This window comes from Amblyomma americanum, chromosome 2 (genome assembly GCF_052857255.1).
Source record: "Amblyomma americanum isolate KBUSLIRL-KWMA chromosome 2, ASM5285725v1, whole genome shotgun sequence".
Taxonomy (NCBI): Eukaryota; Metazoa; Arthropoda; class Arachnida; order Ixodida; family Ixodidae; genus Amblyomma; species Amblyomma americanum.
This window is the reverse complement of record NC_135498.1, coordinates 111898674-111915636: the sequence shown is the minus strand read 5'-3', so window position 1 is coordinate 111915636 and position 16963 is coordinate 111898674. Positions and strand designations below refer to the sequence as shown.

The following is a 16963-nucleotide window of genomic DNA, read 5'->3' as shown; positions in this document are numbered from 1 at the left end:
TGCCTACCTCTCGAGGTAAAGATGCCTCGTTTACGAGAACACATTCTTCCCTTGTTGCTAAAAGCGCGCAAGTTAGAAATACTGGAAAAATTAAATGACGAAAAAAAACCTCGTTTGATTTCTACATGCCAATGCAACATTTTAGATTAAGTGGTGCACTTCTATTTTGTAACAACCTGAATATTCATCTAGCAGTGGTGCAGCCAGGGGTCAATACGAACTAAAAAAAAGCAAAAACATTTGCCCAGTCAGTGCATTGTAAATGTTCCTCTGTAGCGCGGATACTGGCGGTCAGACTGGTCAGCTCACTCCTAGAGAGGGAGTCGTAGCCGGGGCGCGCCTTATTTTTCTATTGGCTTGGTATCGCACGGCGCGCCTTCGTCCTCGGTAGGCATGTCGGCCCCCCGGCAGAGATCCCGTCCGCTTTCTGCCGCGCTGAGTAGGAACAAAGCCAGCCTTGGAGAGTGATCTTCCAGACGCCGATGTTTTTGAGACGGCCACGATCGAGCTCAGTCAACAGATCGCGTGTGCCCTTCCCTCTTTTTAGATGAGACGCGGAAGACAACACCCTCCAAGTGGAGAGTGTGGGCATCGCGTCGGATGCCCCACGAATTGAATGAGTGCCGCATAGACTCTGGGGCCTTAGTCCCACGCGCCAGCGCCTTTTTAGATGGGGCATAGTCCCAAATGATCAGTGCGCCAATTGTGGCGCCCCAGAGAGTGTACAACACGTACTTTTTGATTGTATTGTGGCGCGAATGATGTGGCGCCTTGTGATGCGCACCTTTGGAGTGCGTGCAGGCCCCGGAACTAGACGCCAGTGTAGCCTCTTCCAGTGCTTAGTTGTGGCTGTGGCGTGGTCGCTGCCCCGCTGAAGCGCGGCGCACTCCTGCCCGCACAATGTACCCAGCGTTGCAGAGCCTGTGTCGCGTCATCTGGAAGTATCTGTCTCACTAGTCAGAAAGAGATGGCGAGGCGCGGTTCCTGCGACGCTGGCACACGCGCTTCCCTATGTGGTGCGGGAGCCGGCTCGGGATGCCAGTCCTGCCCCGCTGTGTTTGCTGTGGCCCACTGGTCCAAGCGAGTTTCTTTGAGAGCCGGTGCCTTCCGTTTGTCAGGGGGCCGAGAAACTCCCTCCTTTTTTTTTCGTAGTGTACCTCTAAGTTATGGTGTTTTGAATTGTATTTTATAGCACTGTTTGGTATGTTGGTGAGATCTCCTGAGTGGGACGTTATGTATATGTTTATGTGTACACAAACTCCTCTTTGAGCTTTGTGCGTCCTATTTTATTGAACAACTTTTATTTTCATCAGCAAAGACGCTTCTCCAAGCACCCGGGACGCAGGCCTGGGAGGCGGGACTGTCCGCGGTTAGAGGTTGGCTGGCAGTCCTTGCCTAATAGGTGTCCTACGGCCGCTTGATGACGTCAGCCTATTTTGCTCAACATCACTCGGATTTTCTGTACCATTTGCGAGTGCAGACACTTACAAACACAAGCCGCTGTCTCCTCTCCCAATGGGACTCAAAAGAGAGAAAACTAGAGGTAGGATACTTATGTATACACCATTTTCAGCTAATACAACGTCATCGTCAATTCTTCCCGTAGCGGCAACAGGGAATTCAATAGGAGCGTCGTATTGTCGTCATAAGAACTGTTTTCAGCAGAAAAAACATTCCCAAGCGTGGTTCAAACCACGCCGGCGAAAATAGGGCAACTTCGTATCCTAGCGCCTCAGACAATATGGCCACTGCCTCCTCCTTTGGCACTGCGTGCGCTCAAAGGAATCATTCATTTTGAGCATCAGGTCTCTTGCAGTCACCAGTTGCGCCCAAATAGAAGCGAAATTAAACCGAGTTTCCTAACCAATCCAGAACAATGAATCGCCTAACACGCACAACAAAGAGGTTCAATGTACGGAAGAAACTGAATAACTGATATCGTACAGTTAAATAATCCCAGGTGGTCGAAATTTCCGGAGTGAAGGGCTCCGGAAATTTCAGCCACCTGGCGTTCATTAACTGAGATGTCAGTGCACGTTAAAATCCATGTTGTCGAAATTTCCGGAGCGCACCACTACGACGTGCCTCAAAGCCTGAGGCGCTTTGGGACGTTAAGCCTAAGAAAAGGAGCAGCGCCAAAGCGTGCAACCACAGACGAAGAAAGGAGAAGACACAAGCGCTGACTATCAACTGTCTTCTGCTTTCTTCGTCTGTGGTTGAATGCTTTGGCGCTTGCTCCTTTTTCTTAGGTTCAAAATGCACCAACTAGCTCAAAAAGAAGTGTTATTCGGACGTTAAGCCCCCATAAACTGTAAACCAAACGGAACAACGACACAAAACGCCACGTAGGACAAAACAACTACGAAAACTCGGCGTTTAACTTTAGAGAAATAGATTTTACAGAAACAGTTACCTGTGTTGTTAGATATTAATAACTCCAGCAATAAATTTCGGAGGCAAATAGAGATTACTTATGCATGTTAATGTGTGTTAATTGGCTGCGGAATAATAATGGTCTAATGAATTCGTGATATGTGACTTTAAGGTTTTTTTAGATAATGTGATCGGTTTAATTTAAAGTAATCCTGGAGAAAGACTCCAATAAAGTTCATATAAAAATTAATACGCGCTGCGAGGGCATTTTGAAATTCACCCAAGGTCACTCTCATATCTAACACGACTGCAGGTACTGCACATAAAACGCAGAGGGATATTGCCATCGTTCATATTTATCAAGTTCGTTTCGTACGGGCTCCAAATATGGTTCCTTCGACTGGTCGCTTTAGATCGCTCTAGAGCACTCCGGGAGGCGACCGCACCTTAGGATGGTTGAAACCGGCCGCTCTGACTACATTCGGCTGGTCCTTTCCGAGCGCTCGCCTCCAGCTCAGAGCGCTTGACGCGCTACGAGAAAAAAGAATGGCCAGGCTTAGCTTGGTTAAGCCAAGAATGCGTTGCATATCTCGATGGAGTTCCGTGCTGCTCCGTTGACTCGATAGGCTGTTGACTCGATCGCCATTGAAACTGCCCGTGTAGCAGCGCTCGATCGCCATTGAGTCGATAGACTATCGGTTCGAGGGCCCTCGAAATGCCCGTGTGACAGGGGTATAAGACTGTCCCGGCGAAGGAGCGAAGCTCTTGTATACATATGCCGTGACGTCAATCATAGCGCAGCGCCCCTAGCGGGAGGAGCGGGAGTCAGGTGGTGGCTGCGGCCGCGCGCGACCGCGCGAGTTGGGGCCCAGCTTTTCCTCCGTGACGTCACGCGCCGGCGCAGCGCCCCTAGCGGGAGGAGCGGGAGTCAGGTGGTGGCTGCGGAAGCGCGCGACCGCGCGAGTTGGGGCCCAGCTTTTCCTCCGGCTGTCGTGACGTCACGTCACGTGGTTTGGTGGCTACCCGGCCGCGCCCAAGGGCTGAACTGAGTGATTGTAATATGCAACGCATAAAAGTCGGAGCGGCTCCGAGATGAGTTCATGTGACAGAGAGCCACTTACGCCATTTCGCGAAAGCGGTGCGAGGCCTCGGCGTTCCTTACGCGTAGGCAGAAGCAAGTGTAGGTTTTTTGACGCGGTAAAGCAGTTTTAGAGTCCTTGCTGCGTTTTGCGGGAAGGCGCTGTGTGAGGCAAAATTTTCTAGAGACGCTGGATAATCATACGCTAGGAAAGCGGTCTGTGTTTCCGTCACATATGACAACAGCGATTCTCGCAGCAGCTCACACGAGGACGACAGTGCTATCCACAAGGCGATGTTTGAAAAATGAGCGCCCCGTGGGACGGAGAGCTGGAGTAGCGATCGATACACGCTAAGTGGTGACTGCGACCACCTGCGGCTACTGTTGACGCCAGACGCGGAGCCGCGGCGCGGCTTTGGAAGTTACGTCCTCCTCCTCCTTTTTGCGCTTCCGCTCTAACAATTCGCTGACCATTCGGCTTGACTAGTCTCGTTATGCGCTCAGAGCAAGAGCGGCTCCCACTCTCCCAGATCCTAACCGGATCACGGGAGCGACCAGTCGAAGACACCATAATATTGCCGCGAATCTTTGCAGTGTTTGTTCATTCTTCAAAGCCACGCCGTATTCTCTCTTTGTTTGCGATCCCAGAAGTGACCAGATTTATCTCGATTTATCGCCTCCAGGCATAGGTGATTCTACGTAGTTCCACAATGGTCTAGTAACTTCGGCCGCTTTATCTTGAATTTTCGCTATCAGCTTTAAATTGAGCATGGCCGAGAGCGGCGGGCATTCTGTTCGACGACCGCCGAGCACGATTGTTGCTACGCCGCCGCCGATTGATACAGTCCACTGTGGGCGCAAGTCAGCCGAAATAGTTTTGTTTAGACACCGCTTTCGCAGCCTTTCTGCTTTCCGAACTACAGTCACCACTCCGTGACATCTTGTGGAGGTGTTGGGTAGCCTACCCATGTTCCCGACGCCCCCTTCAAGTCTTGACATCGGCCCTATGCGCTCCGCACCGGAGGACGAGCCAGCAGCTTACCAAGCCAGCAGACGTCTCCGGGGAAAGGAGCCTGAGTTTGGGACCCTACCAGACCGCACCCGACAACGAAAAGACGCTACTACGAGCACCGCAACCTCGCCAAAGATGTCGACTCAGATCATACTGCAACAGACGCGGGTGCCGCCAACATTTAATGAATCCCTTGGCAAATACCCCGAAGAATGCTTGGACCAATTTTAGCGCGTGGCATCATTCAACACGTGGGATGATGCGGCACAAATTGGACTCGTATTTTTCTCACTGGAGGGCTCAGCACGTACGTGGTGCGAACACTACGAGTCGTCCCTAACGACATAGGAGCTATTCAAGAAGGAACTTTTGAAGGTATTCACCAACGCCGTGATGAAAGGAAGAGCAGAACGAATCCTCTAGTAAAGGATCCAGCTTCCGAACGAGCCCTTCCATGGTTATGTTTCAGAGATGAAGCGCCTCTTTCGCCGCGCCGAACCCGAGATGGCTCAGGAAAAGAAAGTTCAGTTTTTAATGCGCGGCGTAAAAGAAAAACTCTTTGGCAGCCTCGTCCACCAGCCGCCAAAAACAGTTGAAGTTATCAAGAAGCCTGCACGATCAAGAAGACCCTCGACGTCCGGGCTCGGCAGTGCAACTGCCCTTCCTCTGCCTGTGCAATCCGTTCGGTAGCGACGACAGCCACCAGCGACAACTTGAAGGAAGTGATCCGCGAAATCGTCCGCGAGGAGCTACGCCGATTACAGTAATCCTCCCCACAGCCGCAAGCAGCCACCCTCATGGATGTGGTACGGGAAGCAGTGCAACAGGCACTTGGCCCCCCGACGGCCACAGAACCCCAGGCCATGACCTACGCCGCTGCTCTACTCACTCCTCAGCCCCAACGACAACCCCTACGTCCTCTACGAAATGAACAACTTGTTCCCAAACGCAGCCTTCCTGCCCCCGCACGCCCAGGCTATGAGCGACGCTCAAACCCCAGGAAATGCGACGCCTGGAGGACTTCCGACAACCGGCCGTTGTGCTTCCATTGCCGTGAGGCCGGCCATATTCTTCGTCACTGCCCGTACCGACGTATCGGTCTTCGAGGATTTACCATTAACGCCCCACGACCACGCTTCGACAACGTCCGCAGGAAATCGACGAGTATCTGCGTCGTGAGGAGTACACGCCGAACCGCCTTTCGCGCTCACCATCGCCGTCAACCTCGCGCTTTTCGTCAACACGTCGCAGCTACGCAGCCGCAGTACGAGGAAGGTCTCCCAGCCCCCGTATGGAAAACTGAAGGTAGCAACCTCTAGAGGTGAGGTTGCTCACGAGCGAAACGCGGCACAAAATGACAACCCCCGACAATGCCGCGAACTGCCTTCAAAATGACGCCGCCACCCAGAAAAGCTTCGCCAACACGCCCCAACCGCGACTCGCATACGCGACGATGCCGTGACCCGACGCCGAGGGTGACGTCCAATGCAAGAGCCAGGACATCCGACTTGGGATTGACAATCGACGGCGGGAAAGTTACCGCTCTTGTCGACACAGGAGCCGATTATTCGGTGATGAATGGAACGTTCGCTGCGCAGCTGAGGAAAGTCACGACCGCTTGGGACGGCCAACAACTTCGCTCCGCAGGGGGCCACCTCATTACGTCTTTAGGATGATGCACAGCGCGAGTGACTGTCAAAGAACATACCTTTCCTGCGACCTTCATTGTGCTACGGAAATGTTCCCGCGAAGTGATCTTGGGGATGGATTTCATTAGTGAGCATCAGGCGGTCATCGACATGCGGTCCAAGCTGATCACGCTTTCGACGGACGAGGCCATCCCTTCGATGAGAATTTTAGAATATCACAATGTCCTGAGTGTCATGGAAGAATTCAGCGTCCCACCCCGTTCAAACGTGATCGTGACCGTAGGTGCCACGAAAGCCATTTTACGCTGAAGCCATCATCGAAGGGAACACGCACTTGTTTCTAGAGCGAGGAATGAGTATCGTAAGAGGCATCGCACATTTCCGCGACGGCCAGGCCGAAGTACTGCTGTCTAACTTCAGTGAAAACTACGGGCACATTAACAAAGGAACGACGATTGCTTTCTTCTACGAAATATCCGACGTACGAGACTCCTTCGCCCTCTCGGAACCATCCCCACAAGATTTGCCTCACCAAAAGAACTTGCCCACTTTCGATATCAACCAAGCCCTGCCCCGGAACAGACAAGACCAGATCCGCAGTCTGCTTCGAAGCTACAGCAAGTGTTTTTCGTCATCGCCGATGGTTCGAAAAACGCTAATTGCCAAGCATCACAATATCACCGACCAACACGCCCGACCTCTCCGTCAAAGCTCCTACCGTGTGTCGCCTCGAGAACGACAAGCCATCCGGGACCAAGTGGAAGAAATGATTCGCAACAGCGTCATCCAACATTCATACATCCCATGGGCGGCACCGGTTGTTTTAGTGAAAAAGAAAGACGGTGCCTTTCAATTCTGCGTTGACTACCGCAGCTTGAACAACATAAAAAATGGACGTCTGCCCCCTCTCCCGCATCGACGGCACACTGGACCAGCTCTGCAACGCCAAATATGTCTCACTAACAGACCTCAAGAGCGGCTACTGGCAAATTGAGGTCGATGAAAAAGATCGCAAGAACACGGCATTCATCACTCCGCATGGGCTCTCCGAGTTCAATGTGATGCCATTTGGTCTTTGTTCTGCAGCAGCGGCGTTTCAGCGAGTAATGAATGCCGTGCTGGCAGGCCTGAAGTGGCAAATTTGTCTGGTATATTTAGATGACTTCATTGTTGTAAACATCCTCCCCGCTCTGTGCATTGATTCAAAGTGTAATAAATGGCATATGAGTGTTAACGCTATTATCGTCCCTTTCCTTTGTCCCTTGAGCACGAGCCCACCCGCGGTTAGCGAGCGGGAACGCTGCATCCGCGGAGTGGGAGTGCGGGCGGGGCGAAAGGCTTTGTTCCCCCCTAATTCCACGGAGCAGGCGGAATGCTGTTCCCCCTATATTTCCACAATGGCAGCCCAACGTGGGGCAAGCTCTTGGGACGAGGGACGACAGTCAGTTCGATGCGTGGAATGCCCGCCCGGATTTGGAACAGCGTTAGGCCTGACCAGAATTCGGAGTTGCTAGCAAGGCTAAGATGCTTTCTTGACAGCGAGGTGAGCGTAATAGCAGCAAGAAAGAATTGTCGTGCATGCTACACTTTTGATGAGCACTTCATTGGTACACCTTTGGAAGGTGAACGAGGTCCGCAGATGGATGCGAGACCGAGACGTCCACGGACAACAGCAAGCCAGAAGCGAGTGAATGCGGAAGCCTGGAGGGTGGTCCGATTTCTCTTGTACACAGTTGTAAATATTCTCTGTTCTGTGTCTTTGGCGGTGGGAGCAGGGTGCCGTAATCAGCTGAATTGGATTGCAGTAGTGATTACAGGAAAAGCACTGGGGCGCTGCGACACCGTGAGAAGCGGTAGGCGCCGTTCGCTTTAGGGCCACCTTGGCAGAAACGTATCACCTCGTGGCGTTGTGTTCTAACTGTTGTCCTTGGCCCTTTGTTGGAACCGGCAAGTGTAAGAGCGAGTAGGCCTAAGGCTCTTCGGGAGCTGCCTGTCGCTTTTGGGAGGACACAGTCGTACCGTGCCACAAGCACGCGGAAACTGGTTTGCTTGTTTTATATTTCACCTCGCTAGAGCCTAGAGGTCTCGCTCAACTACAGAAAGCTGACTTTGTTCGAACGAACTTTGTATTTTTGGGCAGCGAAGCGAATCTGTAATTTCGAGGAACCAGAGACGCTACCGCAGTTCAAATGAGCTTAACACCACCATGCCGGAAAGCGAACCGCGAATGTGCTTCGACAGAAGAGAGCCAGCTACGTTCAAATGAACCGAGCGTTTGGGCGGTGCCGGATACTATTGTTTGGCACTTGCATTGCTCGGCATTTTACCAAATGGTGAGTTTGCGCGGTCTCCATTGTTTTTGATTCACACTTTTGGAGATCCTAGGAGCGATATGCAGAGTTCAATAGAAGCTGCCCCGGCCTGCTGTCCATTGTATGGGCCCCTGCCTGCTGCCTTGCGGCCGTGAGTCATCGAGCTGCAGAGTCTCCGTCGAGCAGTTTGCAGCGGCTACGAGAGCGGGGGAGCCAGCCCCCCTATCTTCCAACAAAGGCGCGTCGGTGCGAACAACACCCTCCCGGCACGCTAATTTTGGATGCCTGCCGCGGGACAAGGACGGGTGCCCGGTGACCTTGCTGCTCGTCGGATGACCCCGGCACTCCGCCTGTACGAGCTGTCTTGCAGTAATCACCGCAACACTCGTGGCCCTTCTTCGTTGGCCTCCATAGATGAGTTCAACCAGGGGCTGACATTTAAGGAGAGAGGGATGTGGAAACCTGTTTTCCCCTCCATTTCGGCGCGGCAGACCATCTCCATCGGTGTGCGTCGGGACAGCCCCGGCTGGGCGAGGAGGGAGGTCTCCCTCATGGGGGAAAGGGAACGGCGACGGGAGTGCCACCTCGTAGGTTACGCGGAATTCTGCGGAACCGGACAGAGCCTCTTCGGGATCCGGCCAGCGTCAGGAGCGGTTGGAGCCGTACGCTCCCGTCACCTTCTGCGGCAGGCGCAAGGGGATCCGTTATGCCTTGCCCTTGGACTTCTGGTTCCAGGCAGCGAAGCGAGCGCAGCAAACGCACGCTCTGGTGGACCTCTCCAACAAATGCTAGGGAATGGCTGTGCCTCAAGAATGCGGCGCGCGCGGGAAAATCCGGCCGCCATTGTCGGCGCATACAAATGTTCGCCGCCGATACTTCCCAAGTCGCACCCCTGCCCCAGCCGGCAAATCGGAAGTCCTTCTTACGTTGCCTTCCGCTTCCGAGGAATGCCTCGTTGATGTTTTGTAGCTAGCTGGCCCACTCTATGTATTAATTTCAACTGTAATAAAAAGCATATGAGTGTTAACGCTATTGTCATCCCTTCCCTTTGTCCCTCGAGCACGAACCCCATCCGCGATTAGCGAGCGGGAACGCTGCATCCGCGGAGTGGGAGTGCGGGGGGGGAGGGGCGGAAGGCTGTTCCCGCGCCATATTTCCACATTGTCTTACCCTCGAACTATGAAGAGCACCTCAAAAGACTGAACAGAACTAGACGTCATCAAGTCGTCTGGCCTAACCTTGAAAGCAGATAAGTGCCACTTTGCCCATGAAGAGATGGTGTTTCTAGGCCACATCGATAGCAAGGTGGGAGTACTCCCATACCCGTACCTAACAACTGCTATTGAACACTTTCCACCAGCGGCCGATAAGAAAGCATTGTGCAGATTTCTCGGACTGTGCGCATATTACCGACAATTTGTGAAAAACTTTTCGCGCATCGCCGAGCCCCTGACCCAACTGACGAAGGCAGATGTGCCATTTAAATGGGAAGCGCCGGATCAGGCCATCCATGATGTCCTTGTAGTTTTCACCGCTGTGGGCTTGGTAGATGATTCCTCGGACCGAGTCGTACGGGGGTGGCAGGTAGGCACTCATCTCGAAGGTCTGGTCTTCGAGTTGCAGATTCCTCAGGCGACATACCTTTGTGCTCTGGCATCCACCGGAGTACGAATTGTGAACGTGATGTTCACTGGATTAACACGAAGACGGTCTATCTTCATTGCCTCTTGGTAGTTGAGGCCGAGTTCTCGGCGTACGGCGGTGAAGATGGTCGGCGTCCCGACCATGCGGAGGCTAAGTCCGCCACATGGCCTCACCACAACCTTGTAGTCATCAACTGGAAGCAGTGGCAGTGGCGGCTGCTGTTTTCTGGGTGGTCGGCTTTACACCTGCGACTTCTTGACGGCTGACTTGGCGGCAGCCCCGCCAGATTTCTTTACCGTGGACTTGGCGGTACTAGGGTTCGGCGTACTTGCGAGCTCCTTCCTGGCTCGATGTCGGTCGTGAAACCGCAAAACGGTATCCCAATGCTGGACGTTGAATTTGTCCGTGTATATTTCCTCCCCTTGCACAGCGTACTCCATCTAGGACAGATACGGAGCCGACCGCGTGGTCTAAGCCTAACGCTGCGAGGCGTTAGACCCAACCGCGCGCTGGCTTGGCTCGGCAGGAAAACATCCTAAAAAGCGCGGAAAGTGCCGAAAATATTCCAAAAAGTGATGACAGGTGGTTACGGACCCCTTCACCGACCTCCAGAAACGCGGTCCCGGACACTGGCTTTGTAAAAACGACAGAAATTGGCCAAAGAGCGGGAGCCCATGCGGAGCACGTTTGCATCGCGCGGCGTCCAGATGGCGTCCATGTGGGGAGAGAAGTTTCTTGAGTTGCTCTATGTACACGAGAAATAGTTTTGAAGTTTATTTTGGTAGAGAAGCTTTTGGTAAATATTTACGCTGATATTACTTTTTTATTTTTGAGTTACTAGGCTTTTAGAAGAACTAATCACTTTATTGCGCCGAAGAGTGACCGCTGGAGAAACAAGGTCATGCCCTCAATTCCTTCGTAATAATAGTTTTTCTCTCTCTCCGTGGGATTTCATTCGGCACTTCGCTTCACGGCGGGGCAGAGCTGTGTATTTTGATATGGAGCTCGTGATTCTTTCCCAGTCATTCTAAGGACGTTAGCCGGCAACAGTGAAACGATGGCTGGCTCGCGCTTTTTATTTCACAGCGCACACGCTAGGATGTGCACAGTGGAACTGAATGACGATGCTAATTCTTAATTAGCTTACTCACAACTGCTCATGTACGCTCAAGGCACTTCACTAAATCAAAAATGTCCAGTTAGTTTTGTTAAAGAGAAAGCATTTATGGCCATATACTCCGGTGGATGCCATGGGACGATAAAGTGGCGTCCGCAGATAGTGTCCTCAAACCGTGCTGCCGAAAGTAACTTGATGTGTGGCATCATAACAAATTATGATATTGCGGTATAAAGTACCTCATGTACACCGACGGCTCAGTGGCCCGCGAAAGCTGCTCCCTTGCTGCGGCGGCTACTATCCCCGCCCTGCGACTGCACAGCCAGCAACACGCAACCTTCCTGTGCTCCTCCACCACGGCGGAGTTGAGGATCCGGCTCGGGCTGGATCTGCTGCTCACCCTCGGCCCACTGCCACCCAGGAGTGCTCTGCTGTGCGACTCCCGCCCCGCCCTCAGCCGCCTGCAATATAACGGCCGCGGTACCCCACTAGTGCGAGAAATTCGCTCGCGCATCGAGCGCCTCGAGGCGGCAGAGAGGTTGTGCTGTGCGTGCACAGTGGTGCCCGGTCACTGCGGCATCGCCGGCAACGAAGGCCGGCATCGCCGGCACGAAGAAGCTGACCAACGACCTGCCCTGCGCAGCACCAACTACCTGCAGCGATCTGCCCCTTGCGCTGGAGACGTGCGTGCGGCCATCCACGACCTCCGAAAGCTGCACCCTCGATCCCACGCATCGCGGGAGGTGAGCGCATCGACAGTGTCACTGGCTGTCGCGCACTTACATGGTCACAACGTGCAATGATCCTCCGCGCGCGCATTGGCTGCGTGTGGCCCGGGGAACGACGGGTGCGTCACGGAATCGCGACGAGTGATGTGTGGGACGGATGCGGTGCAGTGGAAACACTAGAACACCTGCTCCTTCGCTGTTCCGCGTTCGCCGATGCTCGTTGCGATATGCTCGCGGCCTATAGGGCGCAGGGCATACTACCAGACTCCATCAAGACGCTATTGTGGCCGCAGGGCAGTGCGCGCACTCGTGAGCGAACTTTGGTGAGCCTCTGTGCATTCCTCGAACACACAGGCTTGACGTCCCGTCTGTTCTCCGTCAGATAGTTACACGCAGTGACCGAACGCTCCGCGAGTTCTACCTTGAACGATTTATAACTAGATGCCCCACTCCAGTTGTAACCAACACAGAGCTGTGCGCGTGTGTGATTTAATTACTCTAAAATGAACTAATCACGCGCACAACCTTGACACATTTCTTATTGTGTAAATAGTTTGTAGACATTACTTCTCCCCCTGTCCTCTATTCCTGTCCCTTCACCTCTTTCATTTCATTTCTCCATTCTGCCTGCTGTCCTTTATTTCCGCTGCCCCAGCTCAGGTGCTTCAGTTATCGATGGCAGATGCCGGGGCTAGCAAAAATCTTTTCCTTACTTTTTACTATTATCTTAATAAACAACCACTACCACCATAAAGTACTGTTACGTAGGATAGGGTGTAGTATGTCGCATCTAATCAATATTAACGTTGTATATGGTGGTGTAGTATGTCGTAACCAGACAAAACGAACATGCCCCGATAAAACGAAATTGTGTAGTAATAATAATAATAATATTATTATTATTATTAATTGGTTTTCGGGGAAGGAAATAGCGCAGTATCTAGATACTACGCCAGCTGAGCCACACCATAAAGGAAGGGATAAAGGAGGAAGTGAAAGAACAAAGGAAGTGAGAGGTGCCGTAGTGGAGGGCTCCGGAATAATTTCGACCACCTGGCGATCTTTAACGTGCACTGACATCTAACAGCACACATGCGCCTTAGCGTTTTGCCTCCATAAAAACGTAGCCGCCGCGGTCGGGTTCGAACCCAGAAGCTCACGATCAGTAGCCGAGTGTCCTAATCACTGAGCCACCACGGCGGGTCCAAAGTGCATATAGGATTCTGATTTTTGGAATTGAATAATGGTCGGGGGATGCGCGCGCGCGATCCCCCACTACCAAAAATTATATGCCCCATCTGCCTCGATTGAGGAAGTGGCAGGCGTCAACGCAGGCGCAGTGCAAAGCCCGCGTCTCGACCTGGGGGCTCCTCCATCTTGACCCATTTAGCCCCAGCACCAGTAAGTATGCCGATCAATTTCTAGGTACTGCGCACCCATTAACTGCGACCGCCATAGAGTTGCCAGGGAGCATTGTGATTTAAGTAAATTTTAAACTCAGAAATAAAACTTCAAACAGTAATTTAAGGTAGTTTTCCTATTCCATTTTTTATTGTCAAACGTTTAATCACTCTGTTAATTTCATTCTAGGATTAAGTTGTTTAAACGCGCTTTCGAGGTTCTATATACGTTCATTGGTCAAGCAGGTATGGCGCCACCTACAAACACTTCCTTTATTTTTAAATAATAATAATTAGATCTTGTGGAAAGGAAACGGCGGAGTATCTGTCTCATGTATCGGCGGACACGAGAACCGCGCCGTAAAAGAAGGGATAACGTAGGGAGTGAAAGAAGAAAGGAAGAAAGTCTTGCCGTAGTGGAGTGCCCGGGTTCGAGCCCGACCGCGGCGCCTGCGTTTTTATGCAGGAAAAACGCTAAGGCGCCTGCGTGCTGTGCGATGTCAGTGCACGTTAAAGATCTCCAGGTGGTAGAAATTATTTTTAAATCGCTGAACATTCTTTCTACTTTTTCTAAAAATATATATATAATGGTGGTGCAAAGCCTCAGCTAGAGTTGTAAGTGAGGTTCAACGTCCCGACGCGACGAAAGCTATGAGGGGCGACTTAGTTGAGTTCGATCGGGATTAATTTCGATCAGCAGGAGTTCTTGAACGTGCCCTTGAGACCGCACAGCACACTTGCAGATTTTCACTTCGGCTCCGACCCGCCGCGGTGGCTCAGTAATTAGCGCGCTCGGCTACTGATCCGGAGTGTTACAGGGTTCGAACCCGACCGTGGCGGCTGCGTTTTTGTGGAGACAAAACGCTAAGGCGCCCGTGTGCTGTGGGATGTCACTGCACGTTAAAGATCCCCAGGCGGTCGAAAATATTCCGGAGCCCTCCACTACGGCACCTCTTTCTTCCTTTCTTCTTTAACTTCCTCCTTTATCCCTTCTCTTACGGCGCGGTTCAGGCGTGCAACGACAAATGAGACAGATACAGCGCCATTTCCTTTCCACCAAAACCAATTATTATTATTATTGATATTTCCGCTCCATAGAAATGCAACCGCTGCTACCGGGATAAAATACCGCACCGCCACGCTGGCTATGTGGTTAGAGCGCTCGGCTGTAGATCTACGGCTGGAACCCGGCCGCGGTGGACACGTTTCAATGGACGCGAAACGCAGAAGGCGCCCGTGAGCTGTACGATTTCGGTACACGTTAGATCGCCAGGTGGTCGAATTTATTCCGAATGTTTGGATGGAACCAACTTTATTAGACGAAAAAAAAGGTACCTTCCAGGGTGGTCTCCTTCTTGCCAGGAGTCCACAGGCTTAATGGAACCAACTTTATTAGACGAAAAAAAAAGATACCTTCCAGGGTGGTCTCCTTGCCGAGGAGTCCACAGGCTTGAGCTTCACATGAAGCCCGATCCACCAGCCATTTCTGGCCGGCGGGCTAAGCGGTCCATAAAGGAGCCTCCGAGGAAGAATGAGGATTGGAGGTGGGGGGTACTGCAGTACCTGTGGGGAAGGACATCCCCACAGGTAGTGAAAGTTACAATGAAGGGAGAAGCTGGGGTGAAAGCATGAATGACGGGAAGGTGGAATAAAGCAGCTCCTCTTTAATTGTCGCCGGTGTAATATACGTGCAATATGTGGAATATATAACGAAGCGGTGTAAGATATGTCGTAACTGAGATTCGGATATTACTTACAGATCTCGGTTTCGGACTACACAGTTGTCCATTGCACCAACGTGCATACAAGATTCTGATTTTTGGAATTGAATAACGGCCGGGGGATGCGCGCACGCAATCCCCCAATACCAAAAATTACATGCCCCATCTGCCTCGATTCAGGAAGTGGCAGGCGTCAACGCAGGCGCAGTGCAATGCCCGCGTCTCAACCTGGAGGCTCCTCCATCTTGACCAAGGAGGCCCCAGCACCAGGTAAGTATGCCGATCAGTTGACTGACTGATGTTGCTGAAAGGAAGTAGGAAAAGGAAAGATGACGGGCCTGCCTACTGGCTCAAGCCGAGCCACGCTCGCTGCCACGTGCTGAGAGTAGTAGACTTCAAGGATAGGAGGGAAAGATAGATAGAAAAGATGCCGCGTGCTAATAGGCCCAGAGGCCCCGGGCGATCTCGGAGGAAGTGCAATACCGGGCTGACCCGTGCCGGAGTGCGTCTAGTACTCCGGCATATTCCAAAAGTAAGTTTAATATCGTGGGTAGAAAGACCAGCAGAAGATAGTAAATGTAAAAGGAAGTTTATTGACACTCGAAAACGAAACCTACGCAATCAAAACCCGTCTGTACATGACCAGAAGGAGTGTAACAAGCTAATCACCAAAACATCGGGCAATCACAAGAATGTACACAGTACCTATTTGACATTAATAAGTTCTGTTAAAATGGCGTGGCACTGTAATCAGGCCTTTCCGCGGGGTGGGCGGGACACTTCCAGGGCCACCCCTCAAGACAGCTATAAACAAACAAACAAACCACAATCTAATTGCACAACAGGCAGAGAAGAGGGGGGGGGGGGGGGCGTCCTAGCTAGTACCGTAGCATCCGCATAGCCAGTCGGCCCTCCCGTACGAGAAAGAAACGGGTGTGCCAGCGCCGCAGAAACAGAGCCTCACCATCAGACAGGCATTGCCAGATGAGGAGACGCAGAGTCCGCAACGCTGGGTACATTGCCCTCGCCGGCTGCCGCCGGGGTACGGCCAGACAGCGACGACGCCACAATACAAACATAGCGCAGACAATAACAAGAGAGAGGGTATATTGACTTGAAAGGCAGAGAGGTTGGCCCGAAAGATATCTGACCTGCTACTCTGCACTGGGTAACGGGAAGAGGAGAAAAAGAGGGTCACGAAGGAGGGTGATGTTGATGGGGGGGGGGGGGGGGGGCAGATAAAAAATACATAAAAAATGCACACTTTCTAACGTCACAAACGCGAGGTAAGGTCCGTGTCGCTTAAAAAGCGTGAGAGCGCTCGCGTTGCCTGTACAGTTTTCAAACTATCTGGCCAAGCGCCGAGGATCAAGTCCTCCGAGAGGGGCGGAGAGTTTTTCACGTATTTATGCTGGACACATTACTAAAACATGTTCCATAGTCTCTTGCACGCCACATGTGGTACAGTCCGGGGAGTCCGCTTCTCCTATTAAGAAGAAGAGGAAGTTTACCTGCTAAGGTGGCTGCACATCGCTCCGGTGAAAAATCTCGCCATCCGCGTAAATACGTTCCTTATATCAAGAGAACTGACTTCGCACCATCTGAGGAAGCTCCCGAGGCTCGTGCGCCGTCTGACTAGGTGGCAGTAAGCAACTGTCCTTCAGTCATCCCGGCAGCTGGACTGGGCTCCTAGGCTAGGCCTAGAGCCACCGGAGACGCACTGGCAGAGGTGGCTTCGCCGGCGTCGGTCCCTGCTCCCGGTCCATCAGCGGCAGCGCACATCCCGCCTTCTTGAAATGCACCTCAGCCCGTGAGCGATCTGCCCTCTGGGCGGAACTCGGCAATGGCTGCCCAGCCTCCACTGCTGGATGGGGCTTCAACCTTGGAACCTTCAACGCTTGGAAGCCTAATCGAAAATGGCGAGTACAC

The 16963-nt window shown here is 52.3% G+C and overlaps 2 non-coding genes across 2 annotated transcripts; both read right to left on the bottom strand.

The window, feature by feature from the left end:
• Positions 1–13161: 13161 nt before the first annotated feature.
• On the bottom strand, positions 13162–13322 carry LOC144122244 (U1 spliceosomal RNA). The gene has a single exon (XR_013312861.1). It is a non-coding gene; the product is annotated as a U1 spliceosomal RNA (small nuclear RNA).
• Positions 13323–15150: 1828 nt separating this feature from the next.
• LOC144122232 (U1 spliceosomal RNA) lies at positions 15151–15312 on the bottom strand. The gene has a single exon (XR_013312860.1). It is a non-coding gene; the product is annotated as a U1 spliceosomal RNA (small nuclear RNA).
• Between the last annotated feature and the right edge of the window lie 1651 nt (positions 15313–16963).